The sequence below is a fragment of the Nicotiana tomentosiformis genome, chromosome 3 (genome assembly GCF_000390325.3).
Source record: "Nicotiana tomentosiformis chromosome 3, ASM39032v3, whole genome shotgun sequence".
Lineage (NCBI taxonomy): Eukaryota > Viridiplantae > Streptophyta > Magnoliopsida > Solanales > Solanaceae > Nicotiana > Nicotiana tomentosiformis.
The window spans coordinates 138357994-138383594 of record NC_090814.1 but is presented as its reverse complement, the minus strand read 5'-3'; the positions used below and the strand labels follow the sequence as shown (position 1 = coordinate 138383594).

At 39.4% G+C, this 25601-nt stretch overlaps 1 long non-coding RNA gene across 1 annotated transcript; it reads left to right on the top strand.

The window, feature by feature from the left end:
• The first annotated feature begins 18200 nt into the window (after positions 1 to 18200).
• Positions 18201 to 20402, top strand: LOC104089487 (uncharacterized). Its single transcript, XR_684761.4, has 2 exons — positions 18201 to 19154; positions 20071 to 20402. It is a non-coding gene; the product is annotated as an uncharacterized lncRNA (long non-coding RNA).
• Positions 20403 to 25601: the final 5199 nt, after the last annotated feature.

Sequence of the window (25601 nt, the reverse complement as noted above, 5' to 3'; positions counted from 1 at the left end):
TTTTTGGGAAGTTTGACCGGGGGGTTGACTTTATGATATCGAGGTCGAAATCCGATTCCAAAAATTTGAATAGGTCTGTAATGTAAAATGTGACTTGTGTGCAAAATTTGATGTCAATCGGACGTGATTTTATAGGTTTCGGCGTCGTTTGTAGAATTTGGAAATTTGAAAATTTATTAGGCTTGAATCCGTGTGTAGTTCGTATTTTTGAGGTTGTTAGGTATGATTTGAGGCCTCGGGTAGGTCTGTGTTATGTTATGGAACTTGTTGGTATGTTCATACGGGGACCCGAGGGCCTCGGGTGAGTTTTGGATTGTTAACGAATTGATTTTTGAATTTGGAAGACTGCTGGAACTGAAGCCTTCTGGTGTAATCGCACCTGCGGAAAAGTAGTCGTAGGTGCGAGCAGGGGTGCGCATGTGCGGAAGATGCTTCGCAGATGCGGAATCGCACTTGCGCGAGAAGGAGCGCAGATGCGGGGCAGAGGGCTGTGAGGCATTGGTCGCAGGTGCGAGGGAAAATGCCGCACCTGTGTGAGCGCAAATGCAGATGGATGCGCGCAGAAGCAGAAACTGGACAGGCGAGTGGAGTCCGTAAATGCGACTTTTTCTCGCACAAGCGGATGCGCAGGTGTGCAAATCTTGTCCGCAGATGTGGAAATCGATGGGGCAGAACCTTAAAATTCGAGGGTTCAATATTTTCACCCATTTTCGGATTTTGGAGCTCGGGTTGGGCGATTTTGGAGAGAAAATTTTTCACACAACTTGGGGTAAGTGTTCTTAACTCACTTGTGATTATATTCCATGAATTAATCTTCATTTTTGGTGTAAGATTATTGAATCTTCAAGAGAAATAGAAAGAAAATTTCTATAATGTCACAAAATGAATTTTTCGAGTTTGAATACCGATTCAGAGTTGGAATTGAGTGAAATTAGTATGGTTGAACTTGTTATTAGATGGGTTGTCGTATTTTGTGAGTTTCGTCAGATTTAGAGACGTGGGCCCCACGAGTGATTTTTGGGGCCCAATTTCGAATTTTTAGAAAATATTAGTATTTTGATATGAAATTAATTTCTATAATTTTTGTGGGCTGAATCAAATTAATTGTTACTAGATTCGAGCCGTTTGGAAGTTGATACGCGCATAATGGAATTTCTGGAGCATTACTTAGCTTGCTCGTTATTGGATTTGGCTTGTTCGAGGTAAGTAACTCTTCTAATCTTGGAGTTGAGGGTATGAACCCTGAATATATATATTTTGTAAATTGTTGGGAGGTGACGCACATGCTAGGTGACGGGCATGTGGGCGTGCACTATAGAAATTGTGACATAATTGTTTCTATGGAATTTTGTAGTTAAAAATTCTTGGCATTCTCCATGCGATTTTATGTGTTAAAGAAATTGAGCTAAAAAATATATTAAAAATTATGTTTAGACTATGTGCCAGTATTTGGGGACCCACAGAGGTCATATTGTTATGAATTATTTGTTTTAAATTGAAAATTCATACTCAGTCATATTCTTTTCATTACATATCATATCTTAGTCTCTGTTGTTATTCATTGATATATCATATCATCATTTGGGCTATTTTCATGACATTGTGAGCCCGAGAGACTGGAGAGATTGATGACTGATTGAGGCCGAGGGCCTAATTGTGAGGATTATTATGGGATCGGGTTGCACGTCGCAGCAGGCCATGTTGGCTTTATATATATTATTACTATTATATAGATAGGGGCCGCCCGCCTGCAGCAGACCTTATTGGCTTATTATGGCACGTGAGTTGTCCGTGCGGATTCTGATATGATATTGTAGGATGTGAGTTGTCCGTGCAGCACGTGAGTTGTCCGTGCAGATTATAGCGCTTGGGCTGAAAGAGCCCCTCCGGAGTCTGTACACGCCCCTAGTGCACGCATGTACCTACTGAGTGCGAGTGCCGAGTGCCGAGTGATGAGTGATGACTGACTGGGAGGCATGAATGATTGTGAGTTATGCCCGATGGGCTGTTTACGAGTGATTGTGAGGTATGCCCGAGGGGCTGTTTATGAGTGATTGTGAGGTATGCCCGAGGGGCTGTTTATGATTTTATCACTGAGTTGCATCGCATTGGCATGCACACATGACATACAGGCATAGAGATGTATTTTCCTCATGCTGTACAACATCACATCATTTATGATTTCTCACACATTTTTACAGATGGGCATATTGATGCATTTGTTTTACATGGGTTATCCGGAAGTAAAAGGAAACATCTTATTTATTATTGAAATGATTTTTGGAAGAAATTATTGTTTTCAAACTATTCAAATTTTTGGCAACTTCGGCAAACGATTTTAGTTTTCACTGATGTATTGGAAAGGAAGAACTCTTATTTTTGAAATCATGATTTGGCTGAGCATTTTATCTCTGAGTTACTTCTTGTATTATTTGCTTTATGTTGTTGTGGACTATTGTTGTGGACCCGACCTTTGTAGAAGCTCGTCACTACTTTCTACATACGGCTAGGTTTGTCACTTATTCAGTACATGGGGTCGGTTGTACTGATACTACACTTCTGCACATTGCGTGCAGATATTAGCTGTTGTTGTTGTTGTGCTCGATGGTTGCAGGACTTGAAGATGTACTTGAGTTCCTGTTGTAGCTGCCTCTTGTTCAGGGTAGCCTCAGATTTATAAAAGCTATGTTTATGTATTATTCAAACAGACTATGTATTTATTTCATTTCCGCTTTGTATACTCTATTCTTAGAAGCTCATGATTTGTACTACCAGTTCTTGGGGATGTATAAGATTAAGATGTTTATTCACTTAAATTACTTTAATAATTATTATTGGAATTGGGTAATTGAAAGTTGGCTTAACTAGCGGGATGGGTTAGGTGTCATCACGACTAGTTAGATTTTGGGTCATGACAGTAACATTGTGCTATTGATTATGGGTAAAATACTGGTTTCTTTGTGATACTCCTATCTATCCGTTGTTATTGATTCTGTGATTTGTGAGGAGGAGTGTAAAGCACGAAGGGTGATGCCGTGCATGCATTATTTATATTGTGAGGAAGAGTGTAAAAGCACGAAGGGTGATGCCGTGTATATTATGAGAGTAAAAGCACGAAGGATGATACCGTGCTGTTCTATTTACTTATTTGGTGAGGTTGAGAGTAAAAGCATGAAAGATGATGCTGTGCCGTTCTATTTATTTATTTGGCGAGGATGAGAGTAAAAGCACGCAGGGTGATGTCGTGCAGTTTTCCTTTGCTGTTTTATTTGCTCAATTCGTTTAAGGATTTTCGGTTTAATTCTGTCTTTTTATTATTCTCACTCTTTATATTGTATTCCCCCACTGTATGTCCCCTTCCCATTATTTCTACGTTATTTCTTTATTCACTGTTGTTGCCACTAGCATGATTATACTGTTCAGGTTATATGTGGGTGTCTTGTCCTAGCCTCATCACTACTTCGCCGAGGTTAGGCTCGACACTTACCAGTACATGGGGTCGGTTGTACTGATGCTACACTCTGCACTTTCTGTGCAGATTTTGGTACCGGCTCAGGTTGATCGAGATTTTGCTATGGGTCCGCTGTCCAGAGACTCAAGGTAGATCTGTCGGCGTTCACAGACCTTGAAGTCCCCGTCTACCTTTTATGTCCTACTGTTTTCTTTCATTCAGATATTTGTATTTCTTTCAGAGTATTACTTGTAGTAAATTCTAGAATGCTCATGAATTGTGATTCCAGATCCAGGTGGTAGTAATTAACACAGTTTTATAATATTTCACACTTGTTATATTTTATCTTAGTTAATTATTGTTATTTACTTAATGGAAATAAGGAATTGGTTAAATGATTCTCTAACGTTGGCTTGCCTAGCAAGTGAAATGTTAAGCGCCATCACAGTCCCGTCGGTGGAAAATTTCGGGTCGTGACAGAGGATCTTAAGTCTAGAGAAACAATTCAAGTAGAATTTGGTTTCATATGAAAGACATGTAGTTTTCAATATATAGTTCAAACACTCGAAAGTATAAAGTCAATAGGTGTGTGCAATCATTTTTATCTATTTTATATGTCGGCATGACATGAAAACTTAATATAAATCTAAAGTCTATTTATATGGATTATTTGACTATACTTATATGATAATCCCCTGAAGAATTTCAATTGCTTGAAGCATATACAATTCTTGATCTTGAAGTACCACATCCTCAGTGCAATTTATGCACAAATGTATCTTGCTATAACTATAAGCATGATAATGTGATAGCGAGAATTATTTATGTGATGACCCAAAAGGTCATCTTATGTTTTAGAACTCGAATCTGCGCTCTTAAGCCTTAAAAATCTCATTTTTACCTTCTTGATTTGCGTGCGTAGTCCGGGAAGGTTTTCAGAAAGCTTTTATGTTAAAAACTAATGAAAATATGAATTTTTGCCTTAAAAGTTGATTTTAGTTGATTTCAGTCAACATTTTTGGTAAACATTCCCGGATTCGTGCTTTGACGGTCCCGGTAGGTCCGTATCGAATTATGGGAACTGGCGTATGCCCGGAATCGAATATGGAGGTTCCTAGCTTGAGTTATGAATTTTTGATAAAAATTAAATGTTTGGAAATTATTTGTTTTTAAGAATTGATTGATATTTGGCACTGTTAGTATCGGGTCCGTATTTTAGTTTCGGAGCCTGATACAGGTTCATTATGATATTTAAGACATGTCTGTAAAATTTGGTGAGAAATGGAGTTGATTTGACGTGATTCGAACGTCCAAATGAGTAATTAGAAGTTTTAAAGTGTTCTTGAGAATTTAATTTGATTTGGTGCTAAATTTAGAGTTCTAAGTGTTATTTTGGCAATTTGATCGCGCAAGCAAGTTCGTATGATATTTTTGAACTTGTGTGCATGTTTGGTTTGGAGCCCCGAGGGCTCGGGTGAGTTTCGGATAGGCCACGGGATGTTTTGGACTTGGAAAAAATCTAGTTTCTGCAGATTCTGGTGTCTGTCACATCCTTCTTCGCGTTCGCGAAGGTCCTCTCGCGAACGCGAAGTAATCTGATGAGGCTGAGACTTCTTCTTCGCGAACGCGAAGGCCTGGCCGCGAACGCGAAGTGATGGGGGATTTACCCTTCGCGAACGCAACCGGCTCAACGTGAACGCGAAACATGTGGGGACCTGGGGGGGTCGTTCCTTCAGCGCGAACGCGAAGGCCAGCGGGGAGTGATCATCACGAACGCGAGCTGGGTCTCGCGAACGCGAAGGCTTGGTAGCTAGTACCCTTTGCGAATGCGATAGTGCTCTCGCGAACACGATGAACACTGTCGCCGAGCACTTAACAGAATCCAAAACGGGAGTTTTGCCCAAAAAACTCATTTTTCTCAAAATCCAAATGGTGAGGGGCGATTTTTCAAGAGTCATTCTTTCAATTACCCATTACATTTCTTGAATTTGCAACCTAAAATCTAGAGTTTTCATGATAGAATTAGGGGTGAGGGTAGAAAATAGAGATTTCGGAAATTTGGGGATTTAGACCTCAATTTGAGGTCGGATTCCAAAATTAATTACATATTCGGGCTCGGGGGTGAATGAGTAAAAATATTTTGGTCCGAACCTCGGGTTTTGACCAAGCGGGCCCGGGGTTTTGATTTCTTTAGCAATATTTGATATTATTGAGTCATCTTTGAATAGATACGGGTGGTTTAGAGGTGAATTCCAAAGGAAAAGATGTGATTGAGAATTAAGTGGCCTTCAGAGCGAGGTAAGTGTTGTGTCTAACCCTGACCTGAGGGAATTAGGAACCTTAGATTATTTGCTAAGTAAAATTCATGTGAGCGGCGTGTATGTGATGTGACGAGTACCTATGCGTCGCCAATTTACCTGTTTTTCCATGTTTAACTGTTTTTCTGATATTGTCTCATTCCTATGCCAAATTGCTACGTGTTATACTAGTGTTGTTCAAATTACCGTTCTTATCATGTTCACGAAATTGTCTGGTGATAATTGAGTTTTTATTTCAAGTTGAGATTGATATCATGGAACCAAATGTTGAAGTAAGGTTTGTACTTGTTATTCTATCTCTCTGTTGTTATTTATGCATTGCATTATGGTAAAGGAGAGTGTTAATGCACGAAGGGTGATGGCGTGCCATATTGTGAGTGTTAATGCACGAAGGGTGATACCGCATTCACTCTTGCCACTCGGGCATACCTCACAATCACTCATGCCTCCCAGTCACTCAGCACTCGGCACTCGTACTCAGTAGGTACCTGCGCTCACTGGGGGTGTGTACAGACTCTGGAGGGGCTCCTTTAGCCCAAGCGCTATATCAAGCCAAATTATGGCATAATCACTCAGGCCTTCGGCCTATATCAAACATGATGCGGCCTGCAACCCGATCCCATAAATATGCAACATGTTGTGACGTGCAGCCCGATCCTATAAATATCCTCACAAATCAGGCCCTCAGCCTCACTCAGTCATAAACCTCTCAAGCCACTCGGGCATTTCAGTAAAACAGGGCATTCGGCCCAAAATATTTATATGCATCAAAATAGAGTCATAAAATTGAGTTATGCGGTAAACAAGTATAAACATGACTGAGTATATATTTTCAATCGAAAACAGTGAGGGGATAGTAAGAAAAGGCCCCTAAGGGTCCAAACAACACTGACACAAGGCCCAAACATGGCATTCAGCCCAATTTACAGAAACTCTTTCTAAAACATATAAGTATCATATAGTTTCAACAAAGTATGAAACTTTACAGTTGCTACGGGACGGACCAAGTCATAATTCCCAACAGTGCACGCCCACACGCCCGTCACCTAGCATGTGCGTCACTAAAAATAGTAGAATGATACAAAATCTGGGGTTGCGTACCCTCAGAACTAGATTTACAATTGTTACTTACCTCAAACCGGTCAAATCTCTACCCCGCAATGCTCTTGCCTCAAGACTTGGCCTCCAAATTCTCCAAATCTATTTACAATCAGTACAATACCATCAATATACGCTAATGGAATGAATTCCACAAGAAAAACTATCAAATTAGACCAAAATCTGAAATTGGCTCAAACCCGGCCCCCGGGCCCACGTCTCGAAATTCGACAAAATTTATAAAATTAGAAAACTCATTCACTCACGAGTTTAACCATACCAAATTCATCAAAATCCGACATCGTTTGGTCCCTCAAATCCTTAAATTAAACTCTTAAGAATTCCAAGCCCTAACCCCCTACTTGCACTCCAAAATCCTACTAATTAATGATGAGCAAGGCCATAGATTCATGAAATTTATACCATTATGGGTTAGAATCACTTACCCCAATGTTGCTCCTTGAAAACCTTCGAAAACTCGCCTCTCTCCCGAGTTTCTCAAATCCAAAAATGGAAAATGAAGACAAAACACACGAGCTGGGGCCTTTCTGCCCAGCACAGTCGCACCTGCGGCAATATGTCCTCTCCTGCGGAACCGCACCTGTGGTCGAATCCTCGCACATGCGAGAACCACTTAATCCCTCAATTCCGCACCTACGACCCCAGGTTCCGCACCTGCGGGTGCGCACCTGCGTAACACTTCCGCTTCTGCGGAACAAGCCCAACTCTTCCTTTCCACATCTACGCTCAAGGCCTCGCACCTGCGGGCTCGCAGATGCGGCCAATTCTTCGCACCTGCGTTCCCAGCCCTGGATTTCCATTTTCGTATCTGCAGCTTCCCTAAATGCACTAGCGACCTTGAACCTGCGACTCCTCCTTCCGTAGGTGCGAAAATAGCAGTAGCAGAAGCTTTAGCTGCATTTTCCAACTTTGACAAATCCGCTAACTACTCGGAATCACCCCGAGGCCCTCAGGACCTCAACCAAAAATACCAACAAATCATATATCAACATACAAACTTAGTCGAACCTTCAAATCACTCAAAACAACATCCAAACACCAAATTACCCTCAGATTCAAGCCTTGGAACTTCTAAATTTCCAAATTCGGCGACCGATGCCGAAACCAACCAAACCACGTCCGAATGACCTTAAATTTTTCACACACATCAAAAATGACACTACGAACCTACTCCAACTTCAGGAAATCCATTCTGACCCCGATATCAATTTTTCCACTGCCGACCGAAATCGCCGAATTTCCAACTTTCGCCAATTCAAGCCTAATTCTACCACGAGCCTCCAAATTACATTCCGATCGCGCTACTAAGTCCAAAATTACCTAACGAAGCTAATGGAACCATCAGAATTCCAATCTGAGGTCAAATGCTAAATAGTCAAATTTTGGTCAACTCTCCCAATTTAAAGCTTCAACAATGAAATTCTTTCTTCTAATTTGATTCCGAAATACCTGCAACCCAAAACCGATGATTCACACAAGTAAAAGTACATCATACAGAGCTACTCATGCCCTCAAATAACTGAACGGAGTGCAAATGTTCAAAACGACCGATCGGGTCGTTACATTCTTATTCTGAAATTAAGACGCAATAATTTACGTATTATTATTTGATCAAAAATAAACTTTTATTAATCGAAAAGAATGGGGCAGGGAGTACTCCTTCTGTTCCACTTATTTGTTTGATACAACTTTCTAATATTAATTTATAACAAGAAAATAACTTTGAATAGTTTATTGAGTAGACAAATATGTTCATGGATCCCAAGGGTTCAAAGCAGCCGCAGGAGAGATCCCGTACCAATATTCTAGAGAGAAGAAAGAGAAGCGGAGGAAAAAAAGAAAAAATGTGTAACTAAATCCCTTGATTGCAGGCACTAATAATGGACTGAGAGCCTTTTAAGGTGAAATATATATATATTTTGTAAACAAAATTTATGTAGGTCGGATAAATACCAAAACATGGACATTTTTCGTAATAAAGTTTCAAATAGTGTATAAGAATGAAAAAATCCCAAAACTAAAAGCCCATTCACCGAGAGACAACTAGCCACACATAATGCCTGGACCATTTAGGTGCAATATAAAATGTAGAATTTCCAAATAAGTCATAACTTACCAATCTCTAGCCATTAATCATACATTTATTAAAACTAGCCAAGTACATATAAAGTTAAAAATCCAATTAAATAAGGTTCTTTATCTCTAAGAATCATCACACGCAAAGATCTCCTCCATATTTTAAGCGTGATCAGCAATATTAGATGCAAGACGGGAAGAAAATTTTATGGATGAGGTCGCAAACAAGGTAATGAAATACAAATATATATATATATATATATATATATATAGTTTTCAAAAATCTAAGCACACAAAGACTTTTTTCAATGGATGTAGTTAAATTCATTGAAATTATATAGATGAGTCAACATATAAATTTTGAGGAAGATTGAACGTTATTTGGACTGATTTGGTATCAAAATTCATAGTTCAAATCGAGTTCAATTTTGTTTTCTCTGTGTATAAACATGTATCATACACACAGGTATACATGTGATACCCATTTAATACAAATGTGATTCATGTTCATCTTCTACTTCGATTTTCAATTTAAATCACCTCAAAACTCCCCCAAATCATCCCAAAAGTGGGATTCAAACTTCTTAAGATGTACGCAATTTATTCTAATAACATTCACTCAAAAGAAAGCAAAATTTTGACCTTTTTCGGCTATAAATAGCTAATTGACTAATATTGATAATATTTAGCTTATATTAGTAATATTTTATGAATTGACCAATTTTTATAATAAATTACTTATAAATGGACATAATTGGTAGTTTTCCTAGAATAAATTGGAAATCCACATGTTGCCTGGGTCATCTAGGTGCAATCTAAAATGTAGAATTAGAAATTGGAAATTTTCTCAAAACTTGCAACTTAATATATAATTATCTAAAAGAAACTTAAGATGCGACATCAGCTGACAGTGAAAAGGCTAAAAAGTTAAGGTGCAATTCTTAAATTTAGCGAGTTAGAGGTCATATCTTAAAACTTGCTTACAATCTACTGAGACCTTTAAATGCTAGAAACAATCTTTATGATATCTTAAGTCTAGAGAAACAATTCAAGTAGAATTTGGTTTCATATGAAAGATATGTAGTTTTGAATATATAGTTCAAACACTCGAAAGTATAAAGTCAATAAGTGTGTACAATCACTTTTATCTATTTTATATGTCGGCATGACATGAAAAATTAATATAAATCTAAAGTCTATTTATATGGCTTATTTGACTATATTTATATGATAATCCCTGAAGGATTTCAATTGCTTGAAGCATATACAATTCTTGATCTTGAAGTACCACATCCTCAGTGCAATTTATGCACAAATGTATCTTGCTATAACTATAAGCATGATAATGTGATAGCGAGAATTGTTTACCTCTATGGAGATATTGAAAAGGCCATTCTACGGCAGTTTATGAAGACATTATATATCTATCAAGAATGATGTAAATTCAAGTTAATATGACTGGTTTGTTTATCAAATCTCTACTAACGATATTTTAAAGATGGTGCAACAGATTGGAATGCGAAGGCTCAAAGATGTGAATTGATTGTCTCGTCAGGGGGAGTTAATACGCGTTGTACTCTTTTCCCCTTACAAGATTTTGTCCCACTGGGTTTTTCTTGCAAGGTTTTTAACGAGGCAACCAAAAGGCGTATTGCTAAACATGTGTACTCTGTTTCCTTTTCTAGAATTTTTTTCCCACTGGTTTTTTATTTTGGTTAAGGTTTTAATAAGACACATTATCTATTAAATAACCCAGAGCAGCGAGTTCACGTTGGTCAGGTTCCAGGTGTCATGGCGATATAGCCTGTGGTACCAGTTCAGCCCGTGGTCAGGGCAACAACATCTGAGGAAGAGCAGCTTAGACTTGCAAGGTTTAAGAAATATGACCCTCCTACATTCAGTGGTTTGGCTTCAGAGAGTGCAAAAGGTTTTCTGGAGGAGTGCCATCGCATTCTCCGCACTATGTGTATTATTGAGATGAGTGGGGTTACTTTTACTATATTTTGAGCTTAAGGGAGCGGCTTATCAGTGGTGACGGGCATATGAGTTGGGCAGTCCAGCCGACACAGTTCCACTTACGTGGATGCAGTTTTCAGAGATATTCTTGAAAGAGTTTGTAACTCAGTCCCTTCAAGATGCATGGCACGCAGAGCTTGAGCAGCTACACCAGGGCACTATGTCAGTGTTAGAGTATGCCGTGAGATTCAGTGATTTGGCCAGGCATGCACCTGCTTTGGTCGCTACAGTTAGAGAGCGTGTCCGTAGATTTATCGAGGGACTCAGGCATGATATTCGTTTTAACATGGCTTAGGAGTTAGAGTCAGATGTTTTGTTTCAGCAGGTGGTAGGGATCGCTCGCCGAGTAGAGGGCATATGGGATCAGGAGAGAGAGGACAGGCAGGGCCATGAGAAAGAGTACAAGCGAGGTCCAGAGAGAGAGTACAGGGAGGCGAGGAGACCTCGTAGACCAGAGAGATCTACTGGTCCTTATTTTGGAGGCAGGGTACGACATGGTAGAGATTTTGTGGGTCAGCCAATTTAGTTTGCACTTCAGGCTTCACACAGTATTTCAGGTGCTCATGGGTCTCAGAGTACCCGTACCGCACAGTTCCCATATCCATGTCAGGAGAAAGGTTGCTTCGAGTGTAGAGATATCAGCCATAGGGTGAGAGATTGTCCTAGACTCTGGACAGGTGTGTCACATTGGAGTATTCAGGCGGATAGAGGGCGCCCAAGATGGAAAGGCCCAACCCGTTGAGGTGTCTCGTATAGTAGGCTGGGGGCCGCTGTGCCAGATGATGTCATAAAAGTATGCTTTTGATTTGTTACAGAGGGGCACCATTCATATTTTGATTTGGTTCTGCTTATCGGGGCGATTTCCCCTATTTGTTGTTCCACCTATGTGCTTGCCCAGTTGGGAGATTCTATGAGTCATATCCGTGTCTATCATTGTTTTAAATTCATTATTGAAAGTTACGAGACTAGAAGTGAATTCATGTGGTCCATTATTTTAGGTTTGATGTGATTCCTAAGTAATTGGTTACGATTTGTGATTTGATACTCTACCGGGGTGAGAGTTCAGTAAGTGTTGTGATTTTATTGGCAAAACTGAGTTAGTGGAAGATTTCAATTGGTATGATGTGTATTCGACTTGTGATTTAGAGTTGAGGGTGAGACCCTCGCGATTTCATGTGATTTGATATGTTTGAGCTAGGCTGCGTGCCGCGGTGGAAGTTATATCAGGATGAGATTCTTGTGATTTGTTCATATACTTTGATTTTTACTATTTAAATTGATTTGTAGTATGGTATTGTTAGAGAGTTATGCATGTCGGGCTTGTTTGATATTTCTCTTATGTGTTTCTCTTTACGTATTCAGTCATTTTCATTATGTGCTTCTTGAGTTTTACCTTGCGGGGTGTGTGCACGGTGGCATCAGTTGTGACTTTTTGATCCGGGTGTATAGTTAAGAGGTCTTCGTATTTCTTGCATCATTGTTAGTGTTGTGGTGGTTTGAAACGGGTTCTAAAGGATATGAGGCTAATTGTCGGTGCTGGTTTTGATTACGGGCAGTTATTGTGATCAGAAATGTTATTATGGGCCTATGTGTGGTGTGTCTTGTTGTGTGGTCGTACCTTGTGGGTGTAGGCATGAGTTGTTACATCTGGTTGAGACTGATACCTAGTATGGATTTAGAATCCGGTCTTTCGGAGATGAATGGAAGGTGAGAATTTCGACTCCAATACTTGTCGGTGTTGGTAGAAAGGATAAATTGCAGATGAGATGGTGTCGTTAGGCTTATGTGGATTGGGGTGACGTGGGGTCATTTGCAGGTGTATGTTGAATATGTGCTTTCAGTGATTTGAAGACTTCGAGATGATACTTGGTACGTTCGAGGACGAACGTTTGTTTAAAAAGGGAAGGATGTAACGACCTGGCCGGTCGTTTTGAGAATGTAAGTCTCGTTTGGCGGCATAGGGCCCTGAGCAACTTCGTATTATGTGTATTTACTTGCGCGCGTGGTTGAATTCAGTTACCGGATGATTCTGAGTAATTTGGGACACTTAGTCTCTAAAACGGAAGCTTAAGTCTTAGAATTTTGACCGTAGTCGGAACTGTGTGAAGACGACTCCATAATGGAGTTTTGTCGGTTCTGTTAGCTCCGTTGGGTGATTTTTTAATTAGGGGCGTGTTCGGATTGTGTTCTGGAGTTCTGTAGCTCATTTAGGCTTGAAATAGCGAAAGTCAAAATTTTGGAGATTTTTGACCCGTAGTGGACTTTTTGATATCGGGGTCGGAATCCGATTCTGGAAGTTGGAGTAGGTCCTTAATGTTGAATATGACGTGTTTGCAAAATTTGAGGTCATTCGGACGTGGTTTGATAAGTTTCGGCATCGGTTGTAGGAATTTGAAGTTTCAAGTTCTTTAAGTTTGAATTGGAGGGTGATTCGTGATTTTAGCGTTAGTTGATATGATTTAAGGGCTCGACTAAGTTCGTATGGTGTTTTAGGATTGGTTGGTATGTTTGGTTGAGGTCCTGGGGGCCTCGGGTGAGTTTCGGGTGCTTAACGGATCAAAAGTTGGATTTGTGTTATTGTTGAAGTCTTCAGGCATCTGGTATTTTCGCACCAGCGGTGGAGAGACTACAGGTGCGGGATCGTACGTGTGGAGAGGCAAGCGCAGAAGCGAAAAACTGAGGGAGTTCTAGGGGTCGCAGGTACGAGGTAAATTCCGCATCTGCGATGCCCGCATATGCGATGGAGCAATCGCAGGAGCGGTGAAGGACCGCAGAATCGGATATGGGTCTGCAGGTGCGACCCTTAGATTGTATAAGCGGACACTGAGTTTTGAGTGGAATCCGCACCTGCAATGGTAATTCCGCAGGTGCGGTGACGCATGTGCGAAGCCAGGTCCGCAGATGCGGTTTAACTGGCAGAAAAGGGGCCAAATCGAGGGTTTGATTCATTTCTTCATTTTTGGACTTGGGAGCTCGGGAATTGGCAATTTTTCGAGGGATTTTCAGAGAGAGCTTTGGGGTAACGAATTCTAACTCGTTTTTGGTTGTATTTCATTTATCTATAGTTGTTTTCTTCATTACATTTCGGGTTTGGATTGAAAATTTAGGAAAAATGGGAAACGTTCTTCAACTAAGAATTCTGAGTTTTGATTGGGATTTAGACATCGGATTTGGATATTTTTGGTACGAGTGAACTCGTGAGTAAATGGGTGTTCATATTTTGTGACTTTTACTCGATTCCGAGACGTGGGCCCGGGTCGACTTTTTAGGACGAATTTCGGAATTTTTATTAAAATCTTGATTTTATTAATTAGATTGGCCTATTATAGTTGTATTTATGATATGTAATTGTTTTGGCTAGATTTGGGCCATTCAGAGTCGGATATTCGTGGAAAAGGCATTGTGACCGATTGATTGAGCTTGGTTCGCGGTAAGTATCTTGCCTAACCTTGTGTGAGGGATTTTCCCCTTAGGATTTGAGTCTTCTATGTTGATTGTAGTCCATGTATGCGAGGTGACGAGTGCGTGCTCGGACTTATTTGTGGAAAGTTGGCCTTTTAGGATTCTTAGGTCCTTATATTCACCGAGTATGAAGTTGTTCTTGATATGATTAAGTTCATATTTACTAGTTTCACCTCTACATGCTTTAATTAGAATTAATTGCTTCAGGATTCACTCTTATTTGACTTAACTGAAGATTTTACATTTTCTATTGCTATGCTATCTTTTCATATCTGCTTATCTTTATTTGGAATCATTATTATCTCATCCTATAATTATTCAGTCTTAATTGAGGTTATGATTACCTTTACGCTGCTTATCCTAAATTGAATTATTGAATATCCTTCGTAATTTCTCAACCTTAAAAGAAGTTTTGATATCCTATATCTTAGTCGACTTGTTTTATTTGGAATTATTTGCCTCGTGTTAGCTTCCATGTTGTTGAAATGTGTATTGTGGGATCGTTGCTACATATTAGTTTTCCCTCGTTGAGTTGATCTCCTTACGCCTAGCATTCTTTACTGTGGCTATTCCTTGTGAACTGATTCTACCGTTTCTTGTGATTTAAAGTTATTGAGTTGATTTACTTGTCGTACTTTGTATTATTTCCATTGTTGCTGTTATACTTGTTGTGGTGATGCACGAGATTTTTGTCATGCGATTGTGGTTTTTGTGATGTACGAGGTTTCTGTCGTGCGGTTGTTGTTATGGGGTTGCACGAGGTATCTATCGTGCTATTGTTACTATTGATATTTTCACATACGGCGTGACAAGACGGGATATATATATGTGGGTTGCACATGTGGCGAGACAAGGTGGGAACATTGTTATGCACGTGTGGCGAGAAAAGGTGTGCACTTACTTTATTATTGCACACGTGACGAGACAAGGTGGGTTATGAGAGGGATTGATTTGTGATGGCCTGGGGGCATTCTTGTGTGATGGCCTGGGGGCATTCTTGTTTTTGATATTTGTGTAGTGGTACACTTACCTGTGTGAGCTTTATCTTGTGAAAGCTGTGAGAAAATATTCTACGTGATGTTCGTTCTTTTTCCTTATGCTTATTTCCTGGTATGGACTATGTTAGGACACTTGCACAAGCATACACGTAGTTAAACACTCTTATCGGATAAGAGGTGTTCTTGATATTGTTGAGCATAGATGCTCACCCTTGTTTACTTGCCTTCTATGTGAGAACGGCTCTATTGGCACGTGAGTCGTTTGTGCGGTTATGAAGTGTAATGCGGGCACATGATGCCAAGTGTTAGGGTTCAAGTATTGAGACCCGTGAGTTGTGATTTATCCGAGGTTCGGTACCTCGTGGAGTTTGATGACTAAAACCTGATGTAAAAGCGGTTGTAGTTGCTGAGTTATTATTTGTCCTTGTTGTGTTTGTGATTCCGGATTTAGGTTGTGTTCCATTTACTTTTCTGAGTTATTTTTATGGTATTCCGCTGATACTTGTTGTTTCCTTTCTTATTGCCATTACTGTATTGTGAGCCATATTGCATAGTCTTTATGTAGATATCATATTTCTGTTGTTCATATACTTATACTTGTTCAGTTTATTAGACCAGTGGGTGTCTTGACTGTTTCTCGTTACTACTCTACCGAGGTTAGTCTTGATACTTACTGGGAACTGTTGTGGTGTGCTCATTCTACACTTATGCATATTTGTTTTGTACAGATCCAGGTATTTGTTTGTTAGCCGTTGTGCGGGTCGTTGCGGTGGAGACTCGAGGTAAACCTGCTGCTGCGTTTGCAAGTTTCGGAGTCACCTTCAAGTTTTCGTTTTGCACTGTTTATCCTTAATTCTGGACAGCTGTATTTAGAAGTTTTCTAGCAATCACTTTGTAGAGCTTATGACTTGTACTACCGGTTTTGGGAATTGAAAAATTTATTTTGGAGGTTTCCATTTCAAAGATTATTAGATATTATTTAATTATTGTTGTTATTTAATAAATGTTAGGCTTACCCAGTCCCTAAGACTAGGTGTCATCATGATACCTAACGGAGGAAAAATTGGGTCGTAACAATACATATATTTATTTCTAAATTAATTAATTATAACTTTAATTAATTAAGCCAGCAGAACAAGTTCAAATAATTCAATTATTACCTGATAAAGTCCTAAGTCTACTCGGACATAAACATACTTTAGCTACGTACGGACTCTTGGCACCTCGTGCGTACATAGCACCCACAACTAGTTGCACATAACAATTAATATCACCTAGGGGTAGTTTTCCCCTCACAAGGTTAGACATGAAACTTACCTCGCTCCGAAGTTCCAAAACCGGCTCCAACGTCTCTCTAATACCTCAAACCGATGGCCATCATTCCAAGACTAGTCAAACAACGCGCAAACCAATTAAAATATACCCCAATACGTATAATTTAACAATTTATAATGATTCCCAACTCCGTTCAAAGAGCCAAAAAAGACAACCCTCAGGCCCACGTGCCCGGATTTCAAATATTTTCGAAGATAAACTTTACCCATAATACCATGAATTCAAATATATAACCCAAATTATATGTCCAATTTTGTGGTCAAAATCTAAAAATAATAATTTTTCAGGTTTTCTACCAAAACCCCAATTTTCTACTAATTCCCATGTAAAATTCCGTACATAATCCAAGTATTTAACTCACAATAGGCGGGAATAGCATACCTTGCAATAGATGATAAAAATTTCCCCTTGAAACTCTCCAAAATCACCCCAATGAAGTAAAAATGAAAGAAAATGGGCCAAAATCCCGTATAAAGCCAAGCCCTCTGCCTGGCGTTCATCTCACCTGCGACCACTTGATCGCTTCTGCGGTTCCTCAAGTGCGGCCAAAAATACCGCTTTTGCGATCCCCCTTCAGCCCTCCTACCTTTGCATCTGCGGACCAGACTCCGCTTCTGCGGAGTCGCATCGGCGACCAGGGATCCACCTTTGCGGTCTCACAGGTGCGGTACAAACCTCGTACCTGCGCCTCCAATCTAGCTCACTCCCTACCGCTTCTACAACCCTTGGGTCGCTTCTGCGGTCACGCAAGTACGGGAATTCCTTCGCATCTGCGGCCTCTACCCAACTCCTTTCTAGCCGCTTCTGCGGTCCACTGCCTCGCTTCTGCGTGGCCGCTTCTGCGATGAAGCTTCAGCAGAAGCAGTTGCACCAGCAACCAGAATCCTCCAGGTTTTTCTTAAGTCCAAAATTCGATCCGTTAACCATCCGAAATCCACCCGAGACCCCCGGGACCTTGACCAAATATACCAACGCGTCCCAAAACACATTGTTGACACCCAATTTTGTCCATCTTTACTCCATATTATTCTAATGAGATACTATTCTATTTAAGAGTTATAATAATATTTGTAGCATTTTTATGTATTATTATAAGTGCTACAACTTTATTATTATAAATAGTTTTACTAAGTATTAGCAACTTTCAAAAATATAAATATTTACAATTTATTTTTAGCTTGTTCAACTATTTATATAATATAATATAATATAATATTTATTTTTCAACCTCTTGTATCTCATTTTTTATTTATTAATTATCATTACTATGACATTTTAATTTAATAGTATCTCAATTATCAATCTCACACCTAATCCAAAAATCAATTAAGCCCAAAACCCACTCCACCATCAAATCCCAACCCAATTAGAACCCCAGACCCAATCAAATTCACCTTGCCAGCAAACATCCAAAGCGGCAAAGCCCAATTCCCCTAATAACCTTTAGCCTTCAAACAGTTAACTTTTCCTTTTCCTAAAAAATCCCAAAATGCAACCATCGTCTTCCCCTACGATTTCGCCAGCAACTCGCCAACACCTTTTCCCAATTCTTTGATTTGTTTCCTTTTTTAAAATATTCTTTTTAACTTTCTTTCCTCAATTCTTTTCCTCTTCAAATCTGTAAAGAAATTGTGATTGAGAACCGAGATTTTAGTTTCAGTTTTGGTCTAAATCCCTGTCGTGAGTGAAGGTTTGCATGCTTTTCTTTCCATATCGGCATCCGCATGTTCAAATTAGTTAGATGAATATGGACAGGTTTTGAGGCAAGCACTTCACCTATTTTTCATTTTCTCTTATCGATTGGATTGAGTTTTGAAAATTGAATTATCAATATTTTGTTCTGATTTTTTCGATTATGTAAAGCGAAGTTTTCCCATAATCATAATCTTTTTCTGCCAAAATTAATCACCAACGGTTCATTTTTTAGTTCGAATACTCCAATTTCGCTTCAGTCCCCGAATCCTTGCTTAACGGGAATTTTGATATTTTTTAAAAAAATCTGAACCTTTCTTTATTTGATATCTAGTTTTATGAATCTTTTCCATTATAGTGACACGCCCTAAGGCTAATTCGCTATTATAAATACTGACTAGTTCTATGCACTTAAGGAGGATGGTTTTCACTACTACTATAGCTATTCTTTTACTTTTATTGCTCCTCTGTTCTTCCGAGTACAAATCGAGGCAGAGCTTTAATCTTTATATTTGTCCAAATACAAAGTTCTAGTTTTGATATTCGTTTGATACAACCTGGACGTATCGAGTTCGAGTATTGGTTCTTCATTATGCACACTCCGGAGAGTATTTGGGCTTATTTGTTGTTATTGAAGTTACTGGATTTCTAATCTTCTTATTATATTGTTGTTCCGCTTTCGAACAGGTTAGTTTCCTGAACGACGCATTAGTGATTCCTTTACGTGTTAGTTATTGTTAGAATAGACTAGTCCTCCTCTTCAGCTTTTGTTTTCTTTACTCTATTTGTGTGTTCTGTATTTTCTTGGCCATGCCGAGTGCCATGCGGCACTCTATTGAAATTATGCCCATATAATAACCAGGTACGCCTCTCAAATCCAGGTGTGTTTTTGATCTTTTGACTTTGCGTGTGATGTTTTGAATATGAGACAACCTAACTATAAAGGTCTTTAGGATTTGTTCTGGCATTCTGGTAACCAGGAAATCATTTCTTGTAATTAGGATTAAAGATTGGATAAATAAGAGTAGCATCAACTTATCTTCGATTTAGTTTAGGAATTCTGCCTAAAAGACTTCGAATGATATTTGTAAGTTCCATGATCGTCACTCTTTGAATATAGCTGAATTCATGTTGCATGGATATCATTTCAGTAAGTATTTCTTAGTTAATAAAAGGCGACATTGGATTGTTAAAACTTCATCCGTTAAACCTTAAGGTTGTTTGCCGGTCTTATATGTTTAAAACTACCTTGCCGAAATCAATGCACTTGTTTTGTCACTTAGACACCATGTTTAGGATTAAATGACATACTACATGTCCAGTTGTGGATAGTATGTCGGAAAGCTAAGAGTTATATTTGTTTGCTTTGTTGGCTATAACATTACTTCCAGGATGTTCGCAAACACATAGAGACCATGTCCTTAGGATTTTAATTCATCTAGATATCCAGTCTATGGATAAAACATCCAGATAACTTGCTATCCCATAATGCTTGCCCTTTATTTAATTTGAATAATTGTTTATCTGATTTGAACACTAGAGATACTCTATTTAATTTAGTAACTAATAGTAAGAGAAGTCAACGATTTTGTTTGTGTTACAGACTATCGAGTCGTATTTCTCAACAGGTTATTTACATGACTAAACTGCAAACAGTTTAAACCAATTACTTGAAGGATGGCCTAATTCGAGCATTGGGAGAGAATTTGGAGTCGCCTGGGAAGGGGAAAGTTTAAAAGGATTATTGTGTTGGAATTTACTTGGCGACTGAAGCTCATTAGTTTAGCTTGTGTTGTAATGTTGGTCTTGTAATGCTACAAAAAAGGGGTTGATAGGGGCTGGAACTTGTTTGTCACTTGTTGCTGCTATGTGCTATTTGCTATCGTGGTTTGTTTCTATTTTTACTAATCATTGAAGTCATGCTTTCATTTTCAATATTATTACCATGCTTATAGAATTTATGTAACAGGGAGAAGTTATTTTCTGTTTGTGTTATTATGCTGATAATAATGATTTTTAATGCATTCAATTTCCTTTTAACAGTGGAGATTGCTAATTGTTTTAAACCTGTCGTCAAACTAGTTTTACAAAAAATACTCTTGATTCATTTCATGAAAACAAGAACTGTTAAGTAAGTATAGCCTTCCTGTAATATTTTTATTTATTTATTAAAGGCTTGGGGGGCTAGTAACAATCTTTGTATACAAGTAAGTTTTCTCGCATACGATTTTCAAATCATGTATCTTATTTCAATTCCTCTTTTTATCTACCTTTACATAAAAGAGTACGTAACTTTATACTTTAATCCAAACTACTTTTTCTTCTATTCGACATTTTTAGTAATTTTATAATTATGTTCATTCTTGTATGCTTATACTTGAGTTGCGTAGTATCAATTCAAGAAAGTTATTATAAGAGCTCATTTCACTACTTTAATTATCATCTCTCAACTTAATTAATTCAGAGGCCAACATGAGTCATTTCTTGCCTTATATGTTATATGGTCGATTCTTTACCTATTTGCCTTATGTGACGCTTAGCTAAATCAAAAGTAGTAACCTTAGCTTTATTTGAGTCTAGAACTTCTTTTAGATAGTGTCCAATGCTTCCTGGATTATAGGAATGGGACAGGTAGGCTTATTAAGGCACGATATAGAAATGACTAGTGCACTTTAGGTAACAATTTAAAGATAGTAATGGGGGTAGCGGACATGATACACAAATTGCCCGAATAGCCATTGCACTTTTGGCTATAAAAGTCTTAGCAGACTTTGCACGGGAGTTGATCCATTAAGCTTAAAAACTTAAACTCCCCCCCCCCAGCTTGACCACCTAACATTAATTAACAACTCAGCAACCTACAACCTAGTTTAACCCAATAATCCCACATAGTTTAAAATTCGGCCAGGAACTACATTTGTGGATCTTGAAGAGTACCTAACACCTTCTCTTTGAAGTAATTTGAACCCTTACCTAATCTTTGGTGACACGGACTAGTTAAAACACAGTTATTTACAAATATGTGCTCTAACGCACCTTAAAAACGTTAGGTGGTGACTCTTCTCTTTTAATACCCATTTAAAAGAGTTGTCACATGTCGAAACCCGCTTTCGCGAGAAAATGGGGTGCGACACACATTACAAACTTAGTCGAGGCCTCAAATCACGCAAAACAATATCGAAACTACGAATCGACAATCGCAATCCTTCTTCAACTTTCAAACTTCGACGAACGCGTCCGAACCATACCATAATATTCCGGAATGACGCCAAACTTTGCGTACAAGTCATAAATCATAATACGAACCTATTCCAAGGCTTGGAACCTCAAACGGACATCGATAACATCAAAGTTCACTTCAAATCAAACTTAAGAAATTCTTAAACCTTCAAAATGCCAATCTTCCATAATAAGCACCTAAATGCTCCCGGCTGATCCGATACTCAACCCGAACATAAGCTCAAGTCCGAAATCATCATACGAACGTATTGAAATTTTCAAATCCTGATTCCGAGGTTGTTTACTCAAAAGTCAAACCTTAGTCAATTCTTCCAACTTAAAGCTTCCGAAATTAGAATTTTCTTTCCAAATCAATTCCGAACTTTCCGAAATTCAATTCCGACCACACATACAAGTCATAATACCTGAAGTGAAGTTACTCAAGACCTCAAACCACTGGACGACGCGCTAGAGCTCAAAATGACTGGTCGGGTCATTATATTCTCCCCCACTTAAACATACCTTCGTCCTCGAACGTGCTAAAGACTGCTCCGGAGTTGTCCAAAATCACTGTTTAACACCTTGTGCACCTACCTATGCCACCACAATCCAGTTGAACACATTAGTTTGAGTCAGACTGAAGATCCTCCCTTTTAACATACGAATTACTCTACCAGACCCGATTCTAACATACGAACATTGTTTCAACCACTACACACTATACCAAAACACGATCATGCATCCATGGTGACCTCGCATCATGCACCGCATAACTCATTTGCTCAAGGCAACCTTCTCCAAGCACAACCGTTGAAATTTTACTGACTCGAAGTCCATAGTATACCTCATAACACATATAAGCCTTGTTCCAACTCTCACAATACTGCCACAACGGAAAAGATATGTAGAAGCTTATAACCACCTAGCGAATCAACAAATCGTGGAGTCTCTCCTCCTGACAGGAACCATTACCTCATTCTGTATTGAATAACGATATTTGTTCTTTAATATATTTTATATGGATCTCATTGCACTGATTTTAGCCCCAATAATCTCGTCTCACCCAGTACAAGCTGCAAGGCAATAAGCCACCTCAAACACTGCCCAAGATTCCATATGACGCCATCGATGTGCCAACAAGCTACAACTCGAATATGATACATAAGGAAAAACGAACTCTGGAAAGGAACTTCCCAGCTCGCGTAACGAATAAGACAGTCGAACAGACGCTATGAACCCTTCTCAGAGAATGAGAAATAAAATACACAAGAATAGATATAGGGAATCATACTCAACATCTCACTGTTGCGGCGTGCAACCCGATCCAACATGACTCTGTTGCGACATGCAACCCGATCCAAACATGAAAATATTGCGGCGTGCAACCCGATCCAATAATATACCCGTGGCGGGGTGCCACCTGATCCGCACATAATAATTAAAAAGAAAAAACACATCAAGCCGTAATGCTTATACTTACGAAATGCTCGAATATCGACCACAAGCACGCCAAGTGCATAATACAAATCCTGGGAAGACGGATAGCGCCATACGCTACGAAACCCAAGAACAACTAAGGTGCGATAAATGACCTGCATCTCGAGAGCCATCCTGCTCATATAACACCTCAAGCTACACGGGACCTCAACACATGTGCGGATAATCAAGTCGTCTCACGACCCACGTGGCACAATATAGATTATACGGAATAGCTGACGATGGAAATAACATCCAATGCCCGATGACTCCTCCGTAAGAAATGTTATGTTGAATGAACACATTTACATTATACCCACAAACGAACCTCAAACCGATTCTGATCATACCATACTGGGCCAATAACCTTCCAAGGATCCACAATGGCTCCATTCATGACACACACGAGCAACCGCCCACTCCGAACCAAACTCTCATAGTTCACAACCAAAGGAATAGAGCGCCTTCCAGGCATAGACTCTCACATTAACGATAGTACCAAAAATCCCATACTTGGTTTCAATATTTAACAATCAAGTGACTAACATGTCACACTTATACAAATCTCCCCGTGGGTACGCTCCCACGACCTTCCGCCTAGGTACAAAAGTTCGCACATCCATACCACCAACCATACTAATTCTGTAAAGAAAATCAAGAATTCGCAAATCAATACACCAAGCCTCATCACAGAACGCCGTTCTCAAGTGACGCTAAAGAAAATGCCAGCTTACTCTGAACATCTTAATTCTCCCCTGCTCATCCGAGCTTGTGACATTCTTGTCAACATCGAACCGCAACCTTGATCCTCAACTTTCAAATTCCCATGCCGCTCACTGCACCTAGCATGCCGTTACGCGAGAATACAAGAATTTATCATAACCCCTTAACTACTAGTAGAATAAACACTTCATTGGCTAGAAACCTTTAACTTAGCTCATTTAAGAAGAACCAATGCAACACGTAACGGAATTCCTAAACCGCAGAAAATACAAACCTCAAGTCGTGATATAACTGCCATGACTCTTCTGGAATCCATTTACACCACAAGGCTATTTGAATCAAATACCTCCCAAATCAATCAAGTTATGGTGGATGTCGAGCTCGCACATACAACCACAAACCATATGTATAACTTCACATGCCGAAGGAACTGATCATTGCCATAATCATGCTGATTCAACCATTACTAACCAAACCAACTTCTTCCAATTCACTCTTGACTTGCCTTAGAAAAAATAGTAGCACCATTCAAGAATCATAACGAAACTCAACAACACTCATCTTGAGTGACCCACTTCACGCGACCACATCGTCTCAATACCCACGAACCATCTCATACCTTCCTCATGCGCACAATAGTATCTCCAACCGGTACACCCATTCTGAAAGGCCTTCCGCGAATTCGAAATTGTTTCTCCCATTTTTCCAATACTACCCGCAGACCCGATGATAACATAGAAAACTCCCTAGTATTCTTCACACTCTGCTGCAAAATCCCTATCTCCGGCCACATAACGAACCCATTAGAACCATTATTGAGAGTCACCCACTCTAACTTGATCCCTAATATAAGCCAAACTCTATTGCACTGTCAATACATGAACACTCCCAAAGAAGCAACCGTATGAATTATCTTTTTTCTTATACATCACATCTACCAGAAGCATAAACTCTGAGTCTCCTCAACATCTGCGCATGAATTGATAAGGCGAAATATAGCACACATTCATCAAATCCTTTGCTCGAATTACCCTAATGTTTTCTTTTCTTAGTCATAAATAATCCAGCAATGCACCGATAACCAGAAGCTGCACAAGCAGACAACCACGCGATCCAATCGTAGACGGTGGGCTCCCCCACTTAGCTTTAAGATACAATCACATAGATCTAGAACTCATAAAGATTCATCCTTCTCAATCACCATGATCTCTTACCGTTAACCCGCAAAATTATCGAAACCTCCTGTTAAACTTTCCATAAAACATCCCAAGTTATCATCCATAATTGCATGTTCGACCTTCCGCTGGATAGTAAGTAGAACTCTTCGTAGAAACTTCATCAAAATCACGCAACCGCTAACCTTCTCACAGGAGATAGCCCACCTGTGGAATTCCCTACTGACATCACCCAACGACGTTGCACAGGGTACAACTACCACGAAATCAGTAAACCCCTCTTGAGCCCATGCTCGTCCATAACTGTAAAAGTCTGTTCATTCCCTATTGACATCAACTGAAAGTCCGACAATACATTCCAAACTCGAAGTCAAGTCTCATCCCATAACGATAATCAAGCTTTTACACCCCTCCTCATTCCAAGAAACTTTTTTCTATCATATTAATCCTTCCTTAGTGCAGTAGCCACCGTCCCAAATGGCATTTATGGACTTGGTCATTGTCCACCATGATTCCCAAATTTCTCTAAATTTTTTTAAGG